Consider the following 14425-nt stretch of genomic DNA (forward strand, 5'->3'; position numbering starts at 1 on the left):
GCAATTTATGTTCCATGTGGCACCTTGTTTTCCATTCACTTAACCTGTCAAAATATTTTTGCAATGTTTGCATCCTCCTTACAACCGAGATTCCCACCTAGCTTTGTCAGTGAATGTCGAGATATATTACTCTTAGCCTTTTTGTCTCAGTCATTAGCATACATTGCAAGTAGTTCTTGCAGCTTTCTTCTCGTCACCACCCGCCAACTTGAAAGTGCTCCATTTATTCCTACACACTGCTTCTTGTCTGCTAACCAATTCTCTATCAATGCTAATATATTATCCCCAACTCCATGAATTATAGTCTTGGGCTTTGGTGTGGCACTTCATTGAAAATCTTTCTGAAATCCAAGTATCCTACATCCCCTGGCATCTATACAACCATGATATTCTCAAAATGTCTAAGAAACATTTCAAACACTATTTTATTTTGTAAAACTGTGTCTGGTCATATTTGTTCAGAATATTCATCAATTTCCTGACATTTTCTCAATCTCCAAGAAAATTTGTCCTGTGTTGGAAAAACCAAAATATACTTTACCTACTTTTTATATCCTTGTAAAAGCTCTTACAACCTTTTGTTTTAAAAGTTCCTGGTTAATTTATTCTCAGTTGTTCCCATTTTAAATCAATCTTTTGGTAATGGTTTGCTGCTTTCTAAAATGTTTCTAATTCACAGATTTATTGCTATTGTTTGTCACAGAACCTTTTTTATTAATTTAAAATGATTCTTTACTTTGTTAGTAAGCCACAGAAGGATCTTTCTTGCTGAAGTTTTGTTTTTAATAGAATGTCTTTTTGTTGATCGTTTTGAGTTGTATCTTTAAATGTTTCTCACAGATTTTGTTTTGTTTATTTACCCACCAAATTCAGACATCTCTACTCTCATAGCGATGTGATTGCTTCTAAGATTCTTCTTTGGGACTGGAGCACATCAATTTCTAAAATAATATTAAGTATTATTATTATGAATATGCAGAAACACCATTCACTGTCTGTTGAGTTTGTAATACAGGGAAGTATCGTTCAGATGTTGCTTATGGTACAATCTCCTAGATTTTGTCCTCCTCAAAACACAAAAACACAGAATCTCTAGACAAAAATGTATTGTTTCATTTTACACATTCCTTTTGAACCTTCCACAAGTTTTATGTTCTCTTTTTAAATGCTCAGACACTGCAGCTGCGTCTTAGAGCAAGTGACTCCCAGTCAAAACTGTATTGCAGAATTACTCTGTAATGTAACCTTTTACATATCAATGGGGTTCCAATAAAAGGCTCACCCTTTATTGTGACAATGGTTACCAGAGGCAGCAAGTTGATGGGAATAAAGAAAAGCTTAGGATCACTTGGCCATGTTGCTATGGACTAGGTCAGACCACTCAAAACATTCTTGAGCAGGCAACACAGACTTTGCAATTTGTTTTGGTAAATGTACAGTGAAAATTACCCAGAGTAAGTTAGCTAGTTTGACTGCTAGATTTTAAAACAGACAGAAATGTATTCACAAAATCACACAATGAAACACAAATAACAGAATAAAGAACCCCTACAGAACTCAGTCTATCCAAACTAGACTTAATTATGCTGTTCCAAATATACACAACAGTCCCAATAAGCAAACCCCCTTAAAAAAGCAGTACTTATGGAACAGATACTTCCAGGTTGAAGTTTGAAGGGCAGAGAGAGAGAAAGAGAGAGCCTGTTTCTACACAAGCTGAACTCCTGACTAGTTCTGGACTAAACTGCTTAGCTAGAGATCTGACCACTCCCCTTTCATTATACAGGTCACCTCTAAAACATGACCACTATGGCCTGAAGTCTAATCTGTTTACACATAAACAAAAAGGTCTCTCAATACCCTTTAACCTCTGTACCAAACCAGTCTAATCAGAACTGGAGGAGTTTTGTCACCCCTCTGAATAAAACAAGGACATAGTATCCTTGAGAAAAGGAACGGCTTTTAGAAAAAAATGGACCAGCTTTGTGACAGCACCTCTTTAAAAGAAATGAACCATCAATACCAAAAGATGGCTTCATTTTAAAAACCCTTCAAACAAACTGGTTAGTAGTCTAAAATGTTCAAGAAGGGGAGTAGAGACAACCCTGGTAATTATAGACCAGTGAGCCTTACTTCAGTTGTTGGTAAAGTGTTGGAAAAGGTTTTAAGAGATAGGATTTATAATCATCTAGAAAAGAATAATTTGATTAGTGATAGTCAGCACGGTTTTGTGAAGGGTAGGTCGTGCATCATAAAACTTATTGAGTTCTTTGAGGAAGTGACCAAACCGGTTGATGTGGTGTATATGGATTTCAGCAAGGCGTTCGATAAGGTTCCCCACAGTAGGCTATTGTACAAAATGCGGAGGAATGGGTTTGTGGGAGATATATTAGTTTGGATCAGTAATTGGCTTGCTGAAAGAAGACAGAAGGTGGTGTTGATGGGAAATGTTCATCCTGGAGTCCAGTTACCAGTGGTGTACCGCAAGGGTTGGTGTTGGGTCCACTGCTGTTCATCATTTTTATAAACGACCTGGATGAAGGCGTAGAAGGGTGGATTAGTAAATTTGCAGACGACACTAAGGTCAGTGGAGTTGTGGATAGTGATGAAGGATGTTATACGTTATAGAGAGACATAGATAAGCTGCAGAGCTTGGCTGAGAGGTGGCAAATGGAGTTTAATGCGGACAAGTGTGAGGTGATTCACTTTGGTTGGAGTAACCGGAATGCAAAGTACTGGGCTAATGGTAAGATTCTTGGTAGTGTAGATGAGCAGAGAGATCTCGGTGTCCAGGTACACAGATCCCTGAACGTTGCCACCCAGATTGACAGGGTTGTTAAGAAGGCATACAGTGTTTTAGCTTTTATGAATAGAGAGATCGAGTTCCGGAAACAGGAGGTTATGCTACAGCTGTACAAAACTCTAGTGCGGTCGCACTTGGAATATTGTGTACAGTTCTAGTCACCACATTATAAGAAGGATGTGGACGCTTTGGAAAGGGTGCAGAGGAGATTTACTAGGATGTTGCCTGGTATGGAGGGAAGGTCTTACGAGGAAAGGCTGAGGGACTTGAGGCTGTTTTTGTTGAAGAGAAGATGGTTGAGAGGTGACTTAATGGAGACATATAAGATAATCAGAGGGTTAGATAGGGTGGACAGGGAGAGCCTTTTTCCAAGTATGGTGACGGCGAGCACGAGGGGGCATAGCTTTAAATTGAGGGGTGATAGATATAGGACAGATGTCAGAGGGTAGTAAGGGTATGGAATGCTTTGCCTGCAACAGTAGTAGATTCGCCAAGTTTAAGTGCATTTATGTCATCATGGGACAAGCATATGGACATACATGGAATAGTGTAGGTTAGATGGGCTTCAGATTGGTATGACAGGTCGGCACAACATCGAGGGCCGATGGGCCTGTCCTGCACTGTAATGTTCTATGTTCTATATTCTATGTTAGTACACGCACATACACTACACTAACTATACACATGCAGTCATGCACAACCACAAGCGAATTCAGGCTATGGCACACCCACCACCGAATGCCTCCTTATCTGATTCAAGTCTCAATAACACATCAGCTATTACATTTTTACAACTGGCCACATGCACAATTGTCAGATTGAATGGCTGTATCAACAAGTTCCATCTAAACTGTCTGGCATTCTTGTCCTTAAAGTTTTCCACAAATGTCAATGGGTTATGATCAGTGTATCCAATTGTCTCCGATGCATTGTTGCTAATATAAACACTGAAATGTTGTAATGCCAACACCAAGCTTAAAGTCTCTTTCTCCACCATTGAATATCTCTGTTGATGAACGTTCAACTTCCTGGAAAAATGCCCGATGGGTCTTTCTATTCCCTCGTCATCCTCCTGCAGGAGCACCGCACCAACACCCACATCACTGGCATCGATAGCCACCTTGAAAAGCTTTGTGTAATCCGATGTGGCTAATACTGGGGCAGTGATTAACACAGTCCTTAGGCTGTCAAATGCCCTTTGACAGTCCGCTGTCTGCTGAAACTTCTTGCCCTCTTTTAACAATTCGGGGAGTGGAGCAGCCACACTGGTAAGGTTCGGCACAAACTTTCGGTAAATTCCACACAATCCCGGCAGCCATAGTACTGCTTTTCTCATCCACAGTGTGGGAAATTCCCCAATTACTTTCATTTTCACATCCCGTGGGGCCGTTTGTCCATGGCCAATAACATGGCCCAAGAAGGTGAGTTGGGCTTTGGTAAATTCACTTTTAGCTCGGTTTACCCCCAAGCCTGCCTTCCGAAGGTGATCGAACAAGTCCGATAAACGCTGTAAATGTTCCTTCCATGAGTGACTAAAAATCACCAGGTCATCAATGTACGTCACACAGTTGGGTAATCTGGCAATGATCTTATTAGTCAGTCTCTGAAATGTGGCTGGAATGCTTTTCATACCAAATGGCATGACTTTGAACTGATATCGTCCATTTGGCGTTACGAAAGCTGAAATCGCTGTTGCTCTCTCTGACAGAAGTACTTGCCAGTAGCCTCTGAGCAAGTCCAACTGAGAAATGTAAGTTGCTTGTCCCACTTTTTCAGCATAGTCTTCCAACCGTGGAATTGGATATGCATCAGTCTTTGTAATGGTGTTGACTTTGCGATAGTCTACACATAACCGTTGGGTACCATCTGGCTTTGGCACCATGACTATGGGTGAGCTCCAGTCACTGTAATCCACTTCGATTATGCCATCTTGGAGCATGCACTCCATCTCCTTCTGAACCTGTGCCAACCTTAGAGGGTTATGCCTAGAAGGATGTAACTTAATTGGAATGGCATCTCCTGTCTCTACATCATGCACAATTAGGTTAGAACTTCCCACTTTATTTCCGCATATCTCCCCATGTAACAGTAATAACTCTTTCAGGTCATTTCGATTTTCTTGTGGAAGGTAACTCAATAATTTATCTCAATTTTTGATAACTTCCTCATTGTCCAATTTGATTTGAGGAATGTCCAATTCAGAATCCTCTGAACTTGGTTCTCCCTTCTGTACTGTAATCATTGACATCTTCTCCTCTTGCTTTCCTTCCCTATTAAAATACCTTTTGAGCATATTCCCATGACACACTCTGTGAGATTTCTCCCCAACTGCAGTCCTTATCAAGTAGTTCACCCCACACAATTTCTTCTCAATTTGATACAGTGTTTTTAAAGGCTCACCTGTTACTGGAAGTAACACCAAAACCTTATCCCCAATTGCAAAATTGCAAATTTGTGATTTCTTATCTGCTTCTTGTTTCATGGTATGCTGTGATAATTTTAAATGCTGTCTAGCCATTTCTCTAGCTCTATTTAATCATTGTCTAAAATTTGACACATAGTCCAAATGGTGGTCTCTGAATTCTGACTTATTCATTTCTCCTTAATCGGTTTTAATGGTCCTCTTACTTCATGCCCAAACATTAATTCAAATGGACTGAACTTGGTCGATTCATTCAGTGCATCTCTGATCGCAACAAGTATAAATGGAATTCCCTTATCCCAACCATCTGGATAATCCTGACCATAAGCCCTCAACATGGTCTTTAATGTTTGATGCTATCTCTCTAGTGCCCCCTGCAATTTGGGATGGTACGCAGTAGATTTGAATTGCTTTATTCCCAAGTTATTCATAAACCCATTGAATAGTTTGGATGTGAAGTTTGATCCTTGATCTGAGTAGATCTTTATTGGTAGTCTGTACCTAGTAAAAAATGTAAGTCATTCTTCTCCAACCCTTTTAGCTGTGATGTTATGTAATGAGATTGCCTCTGGAAATCTAGTCGACACATCCATTATTGTGAATAAATACTTATTCCTACTTTTTGTTTGAGGTAGCAGACCTATGCAATCAATCAAAATTCAGTGAAAGATTCCTCAAATGCAGGAATAGGTATTAAAGGTGCAGGTTTTATTACTGCCTGTGGTTTTATGATTAGCTGACATGTATGACACGTCTGGTGAAATTCAACTACATTCTAGTGCAGTCCAGGCTAGTCAAAAATGTCTTTGTATTTTAGCCTGTGGTTTCCTCATTCCCCTAAATAATCTCCAAGTGGTAGCTCATGCGCCCCTTGCAGCACCTCCTTTCTATACCCTACTGGCAAAACAATTTGATGCATCTATGCCCATTTCTCATCTGCTTGAATGTCTGATGCTCTCCATTTCCTCATTAAAACATCATTTGTTAAATAATAACACACGGGAATGCATTCACTCTCCTTCTCTGTAAATGCCTTTTGATATAACTGTTTTAAATTCTCGTCTTTCTGCTGTAACTCAATAAGTGCAGCAGAGCTAAAGATACTGGCATGTTCACTTGGTTGCTCCTGCTCTGTCCCACTTATTTGATCAAAGCAAGTTTTGGATAACTCTGTGTCAGCTTCCTTATCTGTGCCTTTTGATCTGTCCTGCTTCAGCTTGTGCCTCTGTGATCTTGTGATCACACAATCAGGAAAAGTTCCTGGGTAAACATTCTCCATGTCTTCAGTTACCTGCATCTACACTGGCTTTTCAACTAGAATAGGCAGCATACCTACCAGTCAATTAGCTATATCATTTGCAAGGACGAATTATATTCCTGGAATTGGGGGTTTGTCCAGTACTCCTGCCACAACTTGTCCACTTTCCTCAGGACTCTCTAGCCTCACTTTACATAATCGAGCATTTTTTGTCTCACCGTGAATTCCTGTTTGTACTTTTTCTGGCATTAGTCCCTCAGGAGTGCAAATCTCCTCATCCTTCAGCATTACAGACTGAGAGGATCCTGTGTCCCTTAATATTGTAACCTCCTTACCTACTACCCCTGGCCTATGTGAATAAACTTCACCCTTGCATGTATATTTTTTAAGCAGATCTGACACTACCTCCTTAATCAAGCTCTAATCATCTTGTACACTCTGAGACAGTTGTCCAACTTCCCTTGTGCCTTTTGTTACTATTGCAACAAGACTCCCAGGCTTGTCTGGTTTTCCTACATCTGGCTTTCTCCTAGCCCATCAACACTGTGATTTTGTGTGGCCCAGTTTATTACAATGAAAACGCCAGAGCTTTTTAACTTCTTTGTCCCCCTTAAGCATTTCCTTCTTACCCTGTGGTAAGTTCTCCTTATGATCTTCACTGAGATCTACCTTTCCCTTTCCACATGAAGATTTCTCTTTGCCCCAATTTCTATCCCTCATGGACTGAAATTGATTCTGGAAGCCAAACCAAATTTTATGGACTAGCTCATAATCATCAGCCACTTCAGCTGCTAACCTTGCTGTTTTAGCTCTCTGCTCTTCCACATGAGTTTGCACTGCATCCTCACTAAGCTTACCTTCAGCCTTTATCTCCAGCCTTTTAAGCTGACTTTCCTTTTTAAGTATCAGTTTTTGAAGTTTAAAAACTCTTTTTCCTTCTCTTCGACTGCTCTCTTTGTCCCTCTCTTCTGCTTTTAATCGTAACTCAAGCTCTTTCATTTCTGCTGCCTTTTCCTTATCTCTCATCTCTAACTCAAGCTGCTTCATTTGCAATTGAATTGTGATGACTTTTCCAGCAAGTTTAAATGCTGAGCGACTGCAGGAACTATCTCTCCTTTCCTCAAAGAAGCAGACAGTTCCAATTCCAGCTTCTCTGCTCATTCCTGCAGCTTGGTCTTATTCACTTTTTACAAAACTTCCAAAAGAGGTTCCACAGGAAATGACATCACCAACCAAGGAAACCTAGACACATATATAAAAAGCGGGCCCCACCGCCAGTGCTTCACTGATGATGTTACCTAGTATGGTGACGAAACGTCTGAAAACGAACTTTCCAGCTCAGTTGAGCAAACCTATATCCAAACTTCCACCTCATCCAGTTCCAGAAAACTTCTGGTGACTGAGAGAGCCATTACTATCCCAAACTTTGTCTACCCAACCAAACCAACACCCGAAATAAAGACACTAGCACCTACCACTCACTGTTTAAAATCCTTCAGAGCCCCAAATCTGTTATGGACTAGGCCAGACCACTCAAACAAAACATTGTTGAGCAGGCTGTCCCAGACCATAGCTTTGTAAGTTGTTTCGGTAAGTTACCGGAGTAAGTTAGCGAGGTTGACTACAAGGTTTTAAAACAAACAAAAATTTATTTACAAAATTACACAATGAAACACAAAGAATAGAATATAGGACCCCTACAGAACTCAGTCTATCCAAACTAGACTTAATTATACTCTTCCGAATATATACAGCAGTCCCAATAAGCAAACCCCCTTAAAAAAAAGTACAAATGGAACAGATGTTTACAGATTGAAGTTAGAAGGACAGAGAAAGAGAGAGCCTGTTTCCACACAGCTGAACTCCTGACTAGTTCTGGACTAAACTGCTTAGTTAGAGAGCTGACCACTCCCCTTTCACAATACAGGTCACTTCTAAAACATGACTACTTTGGTCTGAGGTCTCATCTGTTTTCATATAAACAAAAAGGCCTCTCAATACCCTTTAATCTCTGTACCAAACCAGTCTAATCGGAACCAGGAGAGTTTTATTACCCCTCTGAAAAAAACCAAGGACACAGTATCCTTGAGAAAAGGAACAGGTTTTTGAAAAAAGGGACCAGCTTTGTGACAATGTTCCCTGAGTCATTTGCATATAGAGGCATTGTCTGGCATGATGGATATTCAGTTAAATGTCTCTCTCCAATCTACCTTAAAATGTGCAGTTTTTATTTAAGGAGGGAAGTTTAGACTTTGGCCCTTGAAATTGGCTGAGTTCCATGATCTACTGCCTGAATGCCTAAGTTTAAAATCAAAGCACAAAAGTGTTGCATATGTTCCACAAAGTGGTAGAATTCTATCCTTCGTTCATACAAGTCTCAGTCTCCCTTGACAAACTGCAGACAAGCTGCGAACACACATGGGTAAAATCCCGCTCCGTAACACAATATGGATAGATGCATCAGAGAAAGGACACAGAATAGTTTGTGGACAAACTCCAGCCAGTTGTATAGCTCAGACTCTGCCTGATATTGATCTAACTATATATTTGCATTTGAAGACCCAAACACCTAAGCAGAAGTAAATTTGTGAGGCAGACACAATCAATAAGTAAACCTGATTTCACCTTGTCACCAATTCTCTTGGCCCCTTCAGTGCTTGCCATATGCCATTCTGTTTGTCAGCATCCAGCACAAGCAAAGTTCTACTCCAGCAAATATTTGTGCGAGCAAACCTGGGATCGCATGTCCACAGCCTGGACAGGGCCCAGCTGTATAAGCTTGGCTAAAGTTTGCAGGAATTGTCATTATGTGTGACATTCTTCACAACCTTCTCTTCCGCAGAGCCTGAAAGAGGAAGCTCACCAGAAGAATCAAAACCACAAGGAATTGCAAAAAGGAAAAAAAGGCCAAAGAGGTTTGTGAACCACAAAGACGCAGCCTTTGAGCAGACAAATCCTGTCAGAGTGTAGCTGGAAATTTTACCAGATGCATTACCCTGGGTCTGTCATTTCCACTCCAGCTTCCAGGGGCCCTGTTAATGGAGAACTCGAGACCCAACAGGGCATCTCCAAGAAAGATATTCTTTCGTTGAGGCAATCAATCAGTCAGTAGGATGGCAGGTTTGCCGACTGAAACAAGATGCACCAACCTACCAGCTCACAGGTCCACAACCCACCTGTGTTCTCAGACTGTACCTGTATTTCAAATATTATGCTTTTTTTTAACTTCTACAAATGGAATAGGAAGGGAACCCTTTTTGGTGAGTGCTGAACATGTGTTCTAGTGAGTGTGGAGACTCCTGAGCTGGCATATTACATCAGATTGCTTCCCTCTAACGTAGCAGACTACAATCAACATTCTCTATAGTGGAGGCAGGTACCGATGCCAGAATGTCACTTGTTGGATTATAACTAGAGAGTGTTCTGTTCGATCCCCCAACCAGTGATCTCAATCCCCTGTCTAAAAGAATGTGATATCCTTCAGATGGAGATATTCTCACCATTGTTTAGGGCCTGGATGTTTTGATAAGGCAGGAAAAATTTCCAAATCAAAAATGATGGGACAGACATGGATAAAAGGATCTTGCACCATCTCAAACAGATCTACACTTTGCCTGTAGGGGGAATGGAGTGGAGTGTGACACATACACACAAGGAAAACTATTTGAACCCAGTGTTGACCCCAGTCCTGAGACCACATTTTGGCTTTTGACTAGGCCTTTATTGCAGAGTAGGACCCTTGGTGATTTCCTCTTGCTTAATGTTCTCAGCTTTATCTTTTGAAGACGATTGCCATTCTCTGAACTCGTCAAAGTCCATCATATCTCCTGTTTGCTAGCTGTACAGGTGTTTTCAGCTGTACAGGCGTTGCTAGGATTCACATTGTGTGAACTGTAGTGCAACCGCATATCCCCAACACATCCCCTCCCCACCCACCTATTCCCCCCAACCCCTGAGCCCAATTCAAACATTAGAATCTCATCTTCAGGAGGCCTGTCAGTCCACATGGCCCTGGTGGAAGAAAAGGCAGCTTTGGATTTATGCTCAGCCTGGTCAGTGGGTTTGCCTATTGGAGTAATCTGCCATATTTACAGAGGGTAGGCCTGTGTCTCCCAGTAACCATCGTTGTAAAGCATCCCAACTTTGAAACGAAGACTGAACCTATGAGTTCAGGTTCAGGCATCATGGCAGCTCCCAGCATGCCTGGTGCAGACCTTAAACAAAAATCACAGATGATTTGTCCATTGACCGAATGAAGCTCTTCTCTGTTGAAGAAATCTGCCACATATATAATATGGTGCTCTCAATACAACGTGTAGACAGTTTATGGTGCCCTGTACCTCAAAGAAGCCAGTTATAAAGGCAAAACATAGTGCCTGAGCTGCAGCACTGACTACCTCACCGGGAATCAAGATGATATGGTGAAATCACACACAAACTACAGTACAAACTACTGCCTCAGTACAATTGCTGGTTAAGCATTAAGATATCCCACATTGGTTCCCAGTGGATCCTTGGAAGCAGTTAGTTCAATAAGAATTTAACATCTTGACACCCTCGAGGATAGGTTGGCCAGCCAACCCTTTGGTTTGCAGGTCGTTTTCTATTTGCTAGCATAGTCCAAGATGGTGTCCCGGAACACCATCGTGGATGGCCCAGTGGCTCAGTGGTTAGCACTGCTGCCCCACAGCGCCAGGGACCCAGATTCAATTCCAGCCTCAGGTGACTGTCTGGGTGGAGTTTGCACATTCTCCCAGTGTCTGTGTGGGTTTCCTCCGGATGGTCCGGTTTCCTCCCACAGTCCAAAGATGTGCAGGTCAGGTGAATTGGCCATGCTAAATTGACCATAGTGTTAGGTGCATTAGTCAGAGGGAGATGGGTCTGGGTGGGTTATTCTTCGGAGGGTCGGTGTGGACTTGTTGGGCTGAAGGGCCTGTTTCTACACTGTAGGGAATGGAATCTAATCCTTAGTTTGCTGAAGCACTGCACTGTTCTCATCTCGAAGAAGTGGCATCAGGATCACAGACTTCAGGCCTCCTGGACCTCCAGTTGTAACTTCATGTAGGCTGTTGAAGCTTGCTAATATGTCTGGTCCTTTTCCATTCCTCTGTACTTTTGTTACTTAGCAGTGACTGTGACAATAACCCCTACTGCCGCTGGATCCATTGGTCACTGCCAATATCAGAATATCAGAAACAGCACAGATCACTAGGAATGTGAGCAATTAATATTCACATCATTTAGAAACGACCTCTACACTGTGGGACATGGAGGCCTTCAACCACAAAGATCATAGAATAAGGGACCTTCCTCTGCTCTATACAGCACAAGTCATGCCATAAAAATACAGTCAGAGACTCTAAGTACTGGAGTTTTAATGAAACCTTATCTCTGTCTCCCTTGTCTCCAAATCACCCAAAAAAGGCAGCATTATATATAAGGTCAGGTTGCTGTGCTTCACAGGGATGGTAATAATTAATTTATAATGATCAATGCTATGGTCAGGATCAGGATTTGTATTGACCACAGTTGGCCATAGTGGGGGTCACATGCAGAATTCTGTGTTTCGAGATGTCCTTAAGCTGTACCAACCAGTGTAATTATCTCTCGAGGGGTGTCACACTGACCACAAGGCAAGCAGAAGTCCTCAGACAGGGAAAAGCTCCGCCCACGCTGGCTGTGGGGGTGGATAGTTTATCATTTCTGTTGCCGTTTTTTGTTTAGACCAGGAGGGAAGGCAACACAAGGTGTGCCTTGTAGATGAGTCACAGGCTCAGCCTGTCAATCTATTGACATTCCCAAACCTGACCTTCCTTTCTCCCATGCACGCCCTGTAAAGCCCATTGTGACTGAGCTCCCACACACTCCAATCCAACTCTTTTTTTTTTAGATTAGATTAGATTAGATTAGATTACTTACAGTGTGGAAACAGGGCAAGGACTGTAACAGTTTGGGAAGTCAGCTCACTATCATCTTCTCAAAGGCAACGAATGCTGGCCATTGACACCCACATCCCATGAATGAATAAAGAAAGGATTGGACATTGACACCATGGCTATCATAGACATACTCACCCAAAAGAAACATTTGGAAGTACACATGAAAATTAGCATTTCAAAATTCCAAGAATTTCTACGACATTACTGAAGGACAATCTACTTATTCCACTTTTTTTTCTCCATCTCAAAAAAGGTGACCCAGCTTCCATTTGAACAATCCAAAGAGGAGCAGTATGGAGCTGTGAGCATTCAAAATAAAGATGAACGAGCAGTGCTCCAAAAGCTAGTGCTTCCAAATAAACCTGTTGGACTATAACCTGGTGTTGTGTGATTTTTAACTTCATTCAAATTAAATACAATATTCATTACCATCGAGAGCATCCAAGAAACCAATTAAACCAAACATCTTTACTTGAAAACCCTTTACTTCAAAGGCAACCAAAGGACTCAAAATGCTTCATTATTTTATCCTGCAATAGATTGGATGCTATTCTCTTTAAAGCTATGTGTATGTATAATACGTGTGTGTGTGTGTGTGTGTACTTGTGTGTGCATGGCTGTGTGTATGTGTGTCCAGATGGTTGCAGGAATTCCTTATGCTTCACATCACACCTTTTTTTGGTGCGAGGTTCTTCATCGATATTAAATTTATTCTTTAATTCAAAAAAACCCTGTAATTGGCTCATTATTACTTCCTACAAAAGTAATTAAGTCTATTTTAAATGGAGAGAGCTATAGTCTGGTACTAAAAGTGCTTTGTTGAGACCAACCAAGGAAACAGGAAAGAGGAGAGATAGTCACTCTTTCTCACCTGGCTGCAAAAGTTCCAAGTCTGTACAGAAAAATCTGTACTAATGTTTTAGAATTTTATTTTATTTTATCGCCACTTGGCTCTGGAAAGCTGCTTATGACGAACACTGAGTGTGATGACATGAGTTGGCATATAGGATATAAGGAGAAAGTGAGGACTGCAGATGCTGGAGATCAGAGCTGAAAATGTGTTGCTGGAAAAGCGCAGCAGGTCAGGCAGCATCCAAGGAGCAGGAGAATTGACGTTTGGGGCATGATTCCTGAAGAAGGGCTCATGCCCAAAATGTCGATTCTCCTGCTCCTTGGATGCTGCCTGACCTGCTGCGCTTTTCCAGCAACATATAGGATATAAGGGGCAACAATGTCTTGTATGGGTCACGAGTTGGCATGTGAGCTAGAAATACTATTGGGGTGTTGGGGGACTTGAGTTGACATCATGGCTAGAAGGAGCTAAAGGGGTGAGGAGGTGAGCAGGGGAGGGTGGGGGTTGGGGAGGAGGGGTGGCCATGAGTTGGTTTTGATTTGGTTTATTAATATTACATGTGCCGAGATAGTGAAAAGTATCGTGCTAACCAGACAAATTATACCTTACACAAGTACATCAGGGTAATAGAACAAAAAACAGAATATAGTGTTACAGCTACAGAGAAGGTGCAAAGATAGATCAACGCTAATATATGAGAGATCCATTCATAACTATGATAACAACAGGGAAAAAGCTGTTCTTAAATCTGTTAGAGTCATAGAGATGTAGAACACGGAAATAGATCCTTCAGTCCAACCCATCCATGCCGACCAGATACCCTAAACTAATCTAGCTCCATTTGCTAGCACTTGGCCCATATCACTCCAAACCCTTCCTATTCATATACCCATCCAGATGCCTTTGAAATGTTATAATTGTACAACCTCCACCAATTCCTCTGGTAACTCATTCCATACACGCGTCACCCTCTGCATGAAAAAGTTGCCCCTTAGGTCCCTTTTATATCTTTGCCCTCTCACTCTAAACCTATGCCCTGTAATTTTGGACTCACCCCCCCCCCCCCGAGTCAGGGAAAAGACCTTTTCTATTTACCCTATCCATGTCCCTCATGATTTTATAAACCTCCATAAGGTCACCCCTCAGCCTC

The sequence above is a fragment of the Chiloscyllium punctatum genome, chromosome 15 (assembly GCF_047496795.1).
Source record: "Chiloscyllium punctatum isolate Juve2018m chromosome 15, sChiPun1.3, whole genome shotgun sequence".
Classification (NCBI taxonomy): Eukaryota; Metazoa; Chordata; class Chondrichthyes; order Orectolobiformes; family Hemiscylliidae; genus Chiloscyllium; species Chiloscyllium punctatum.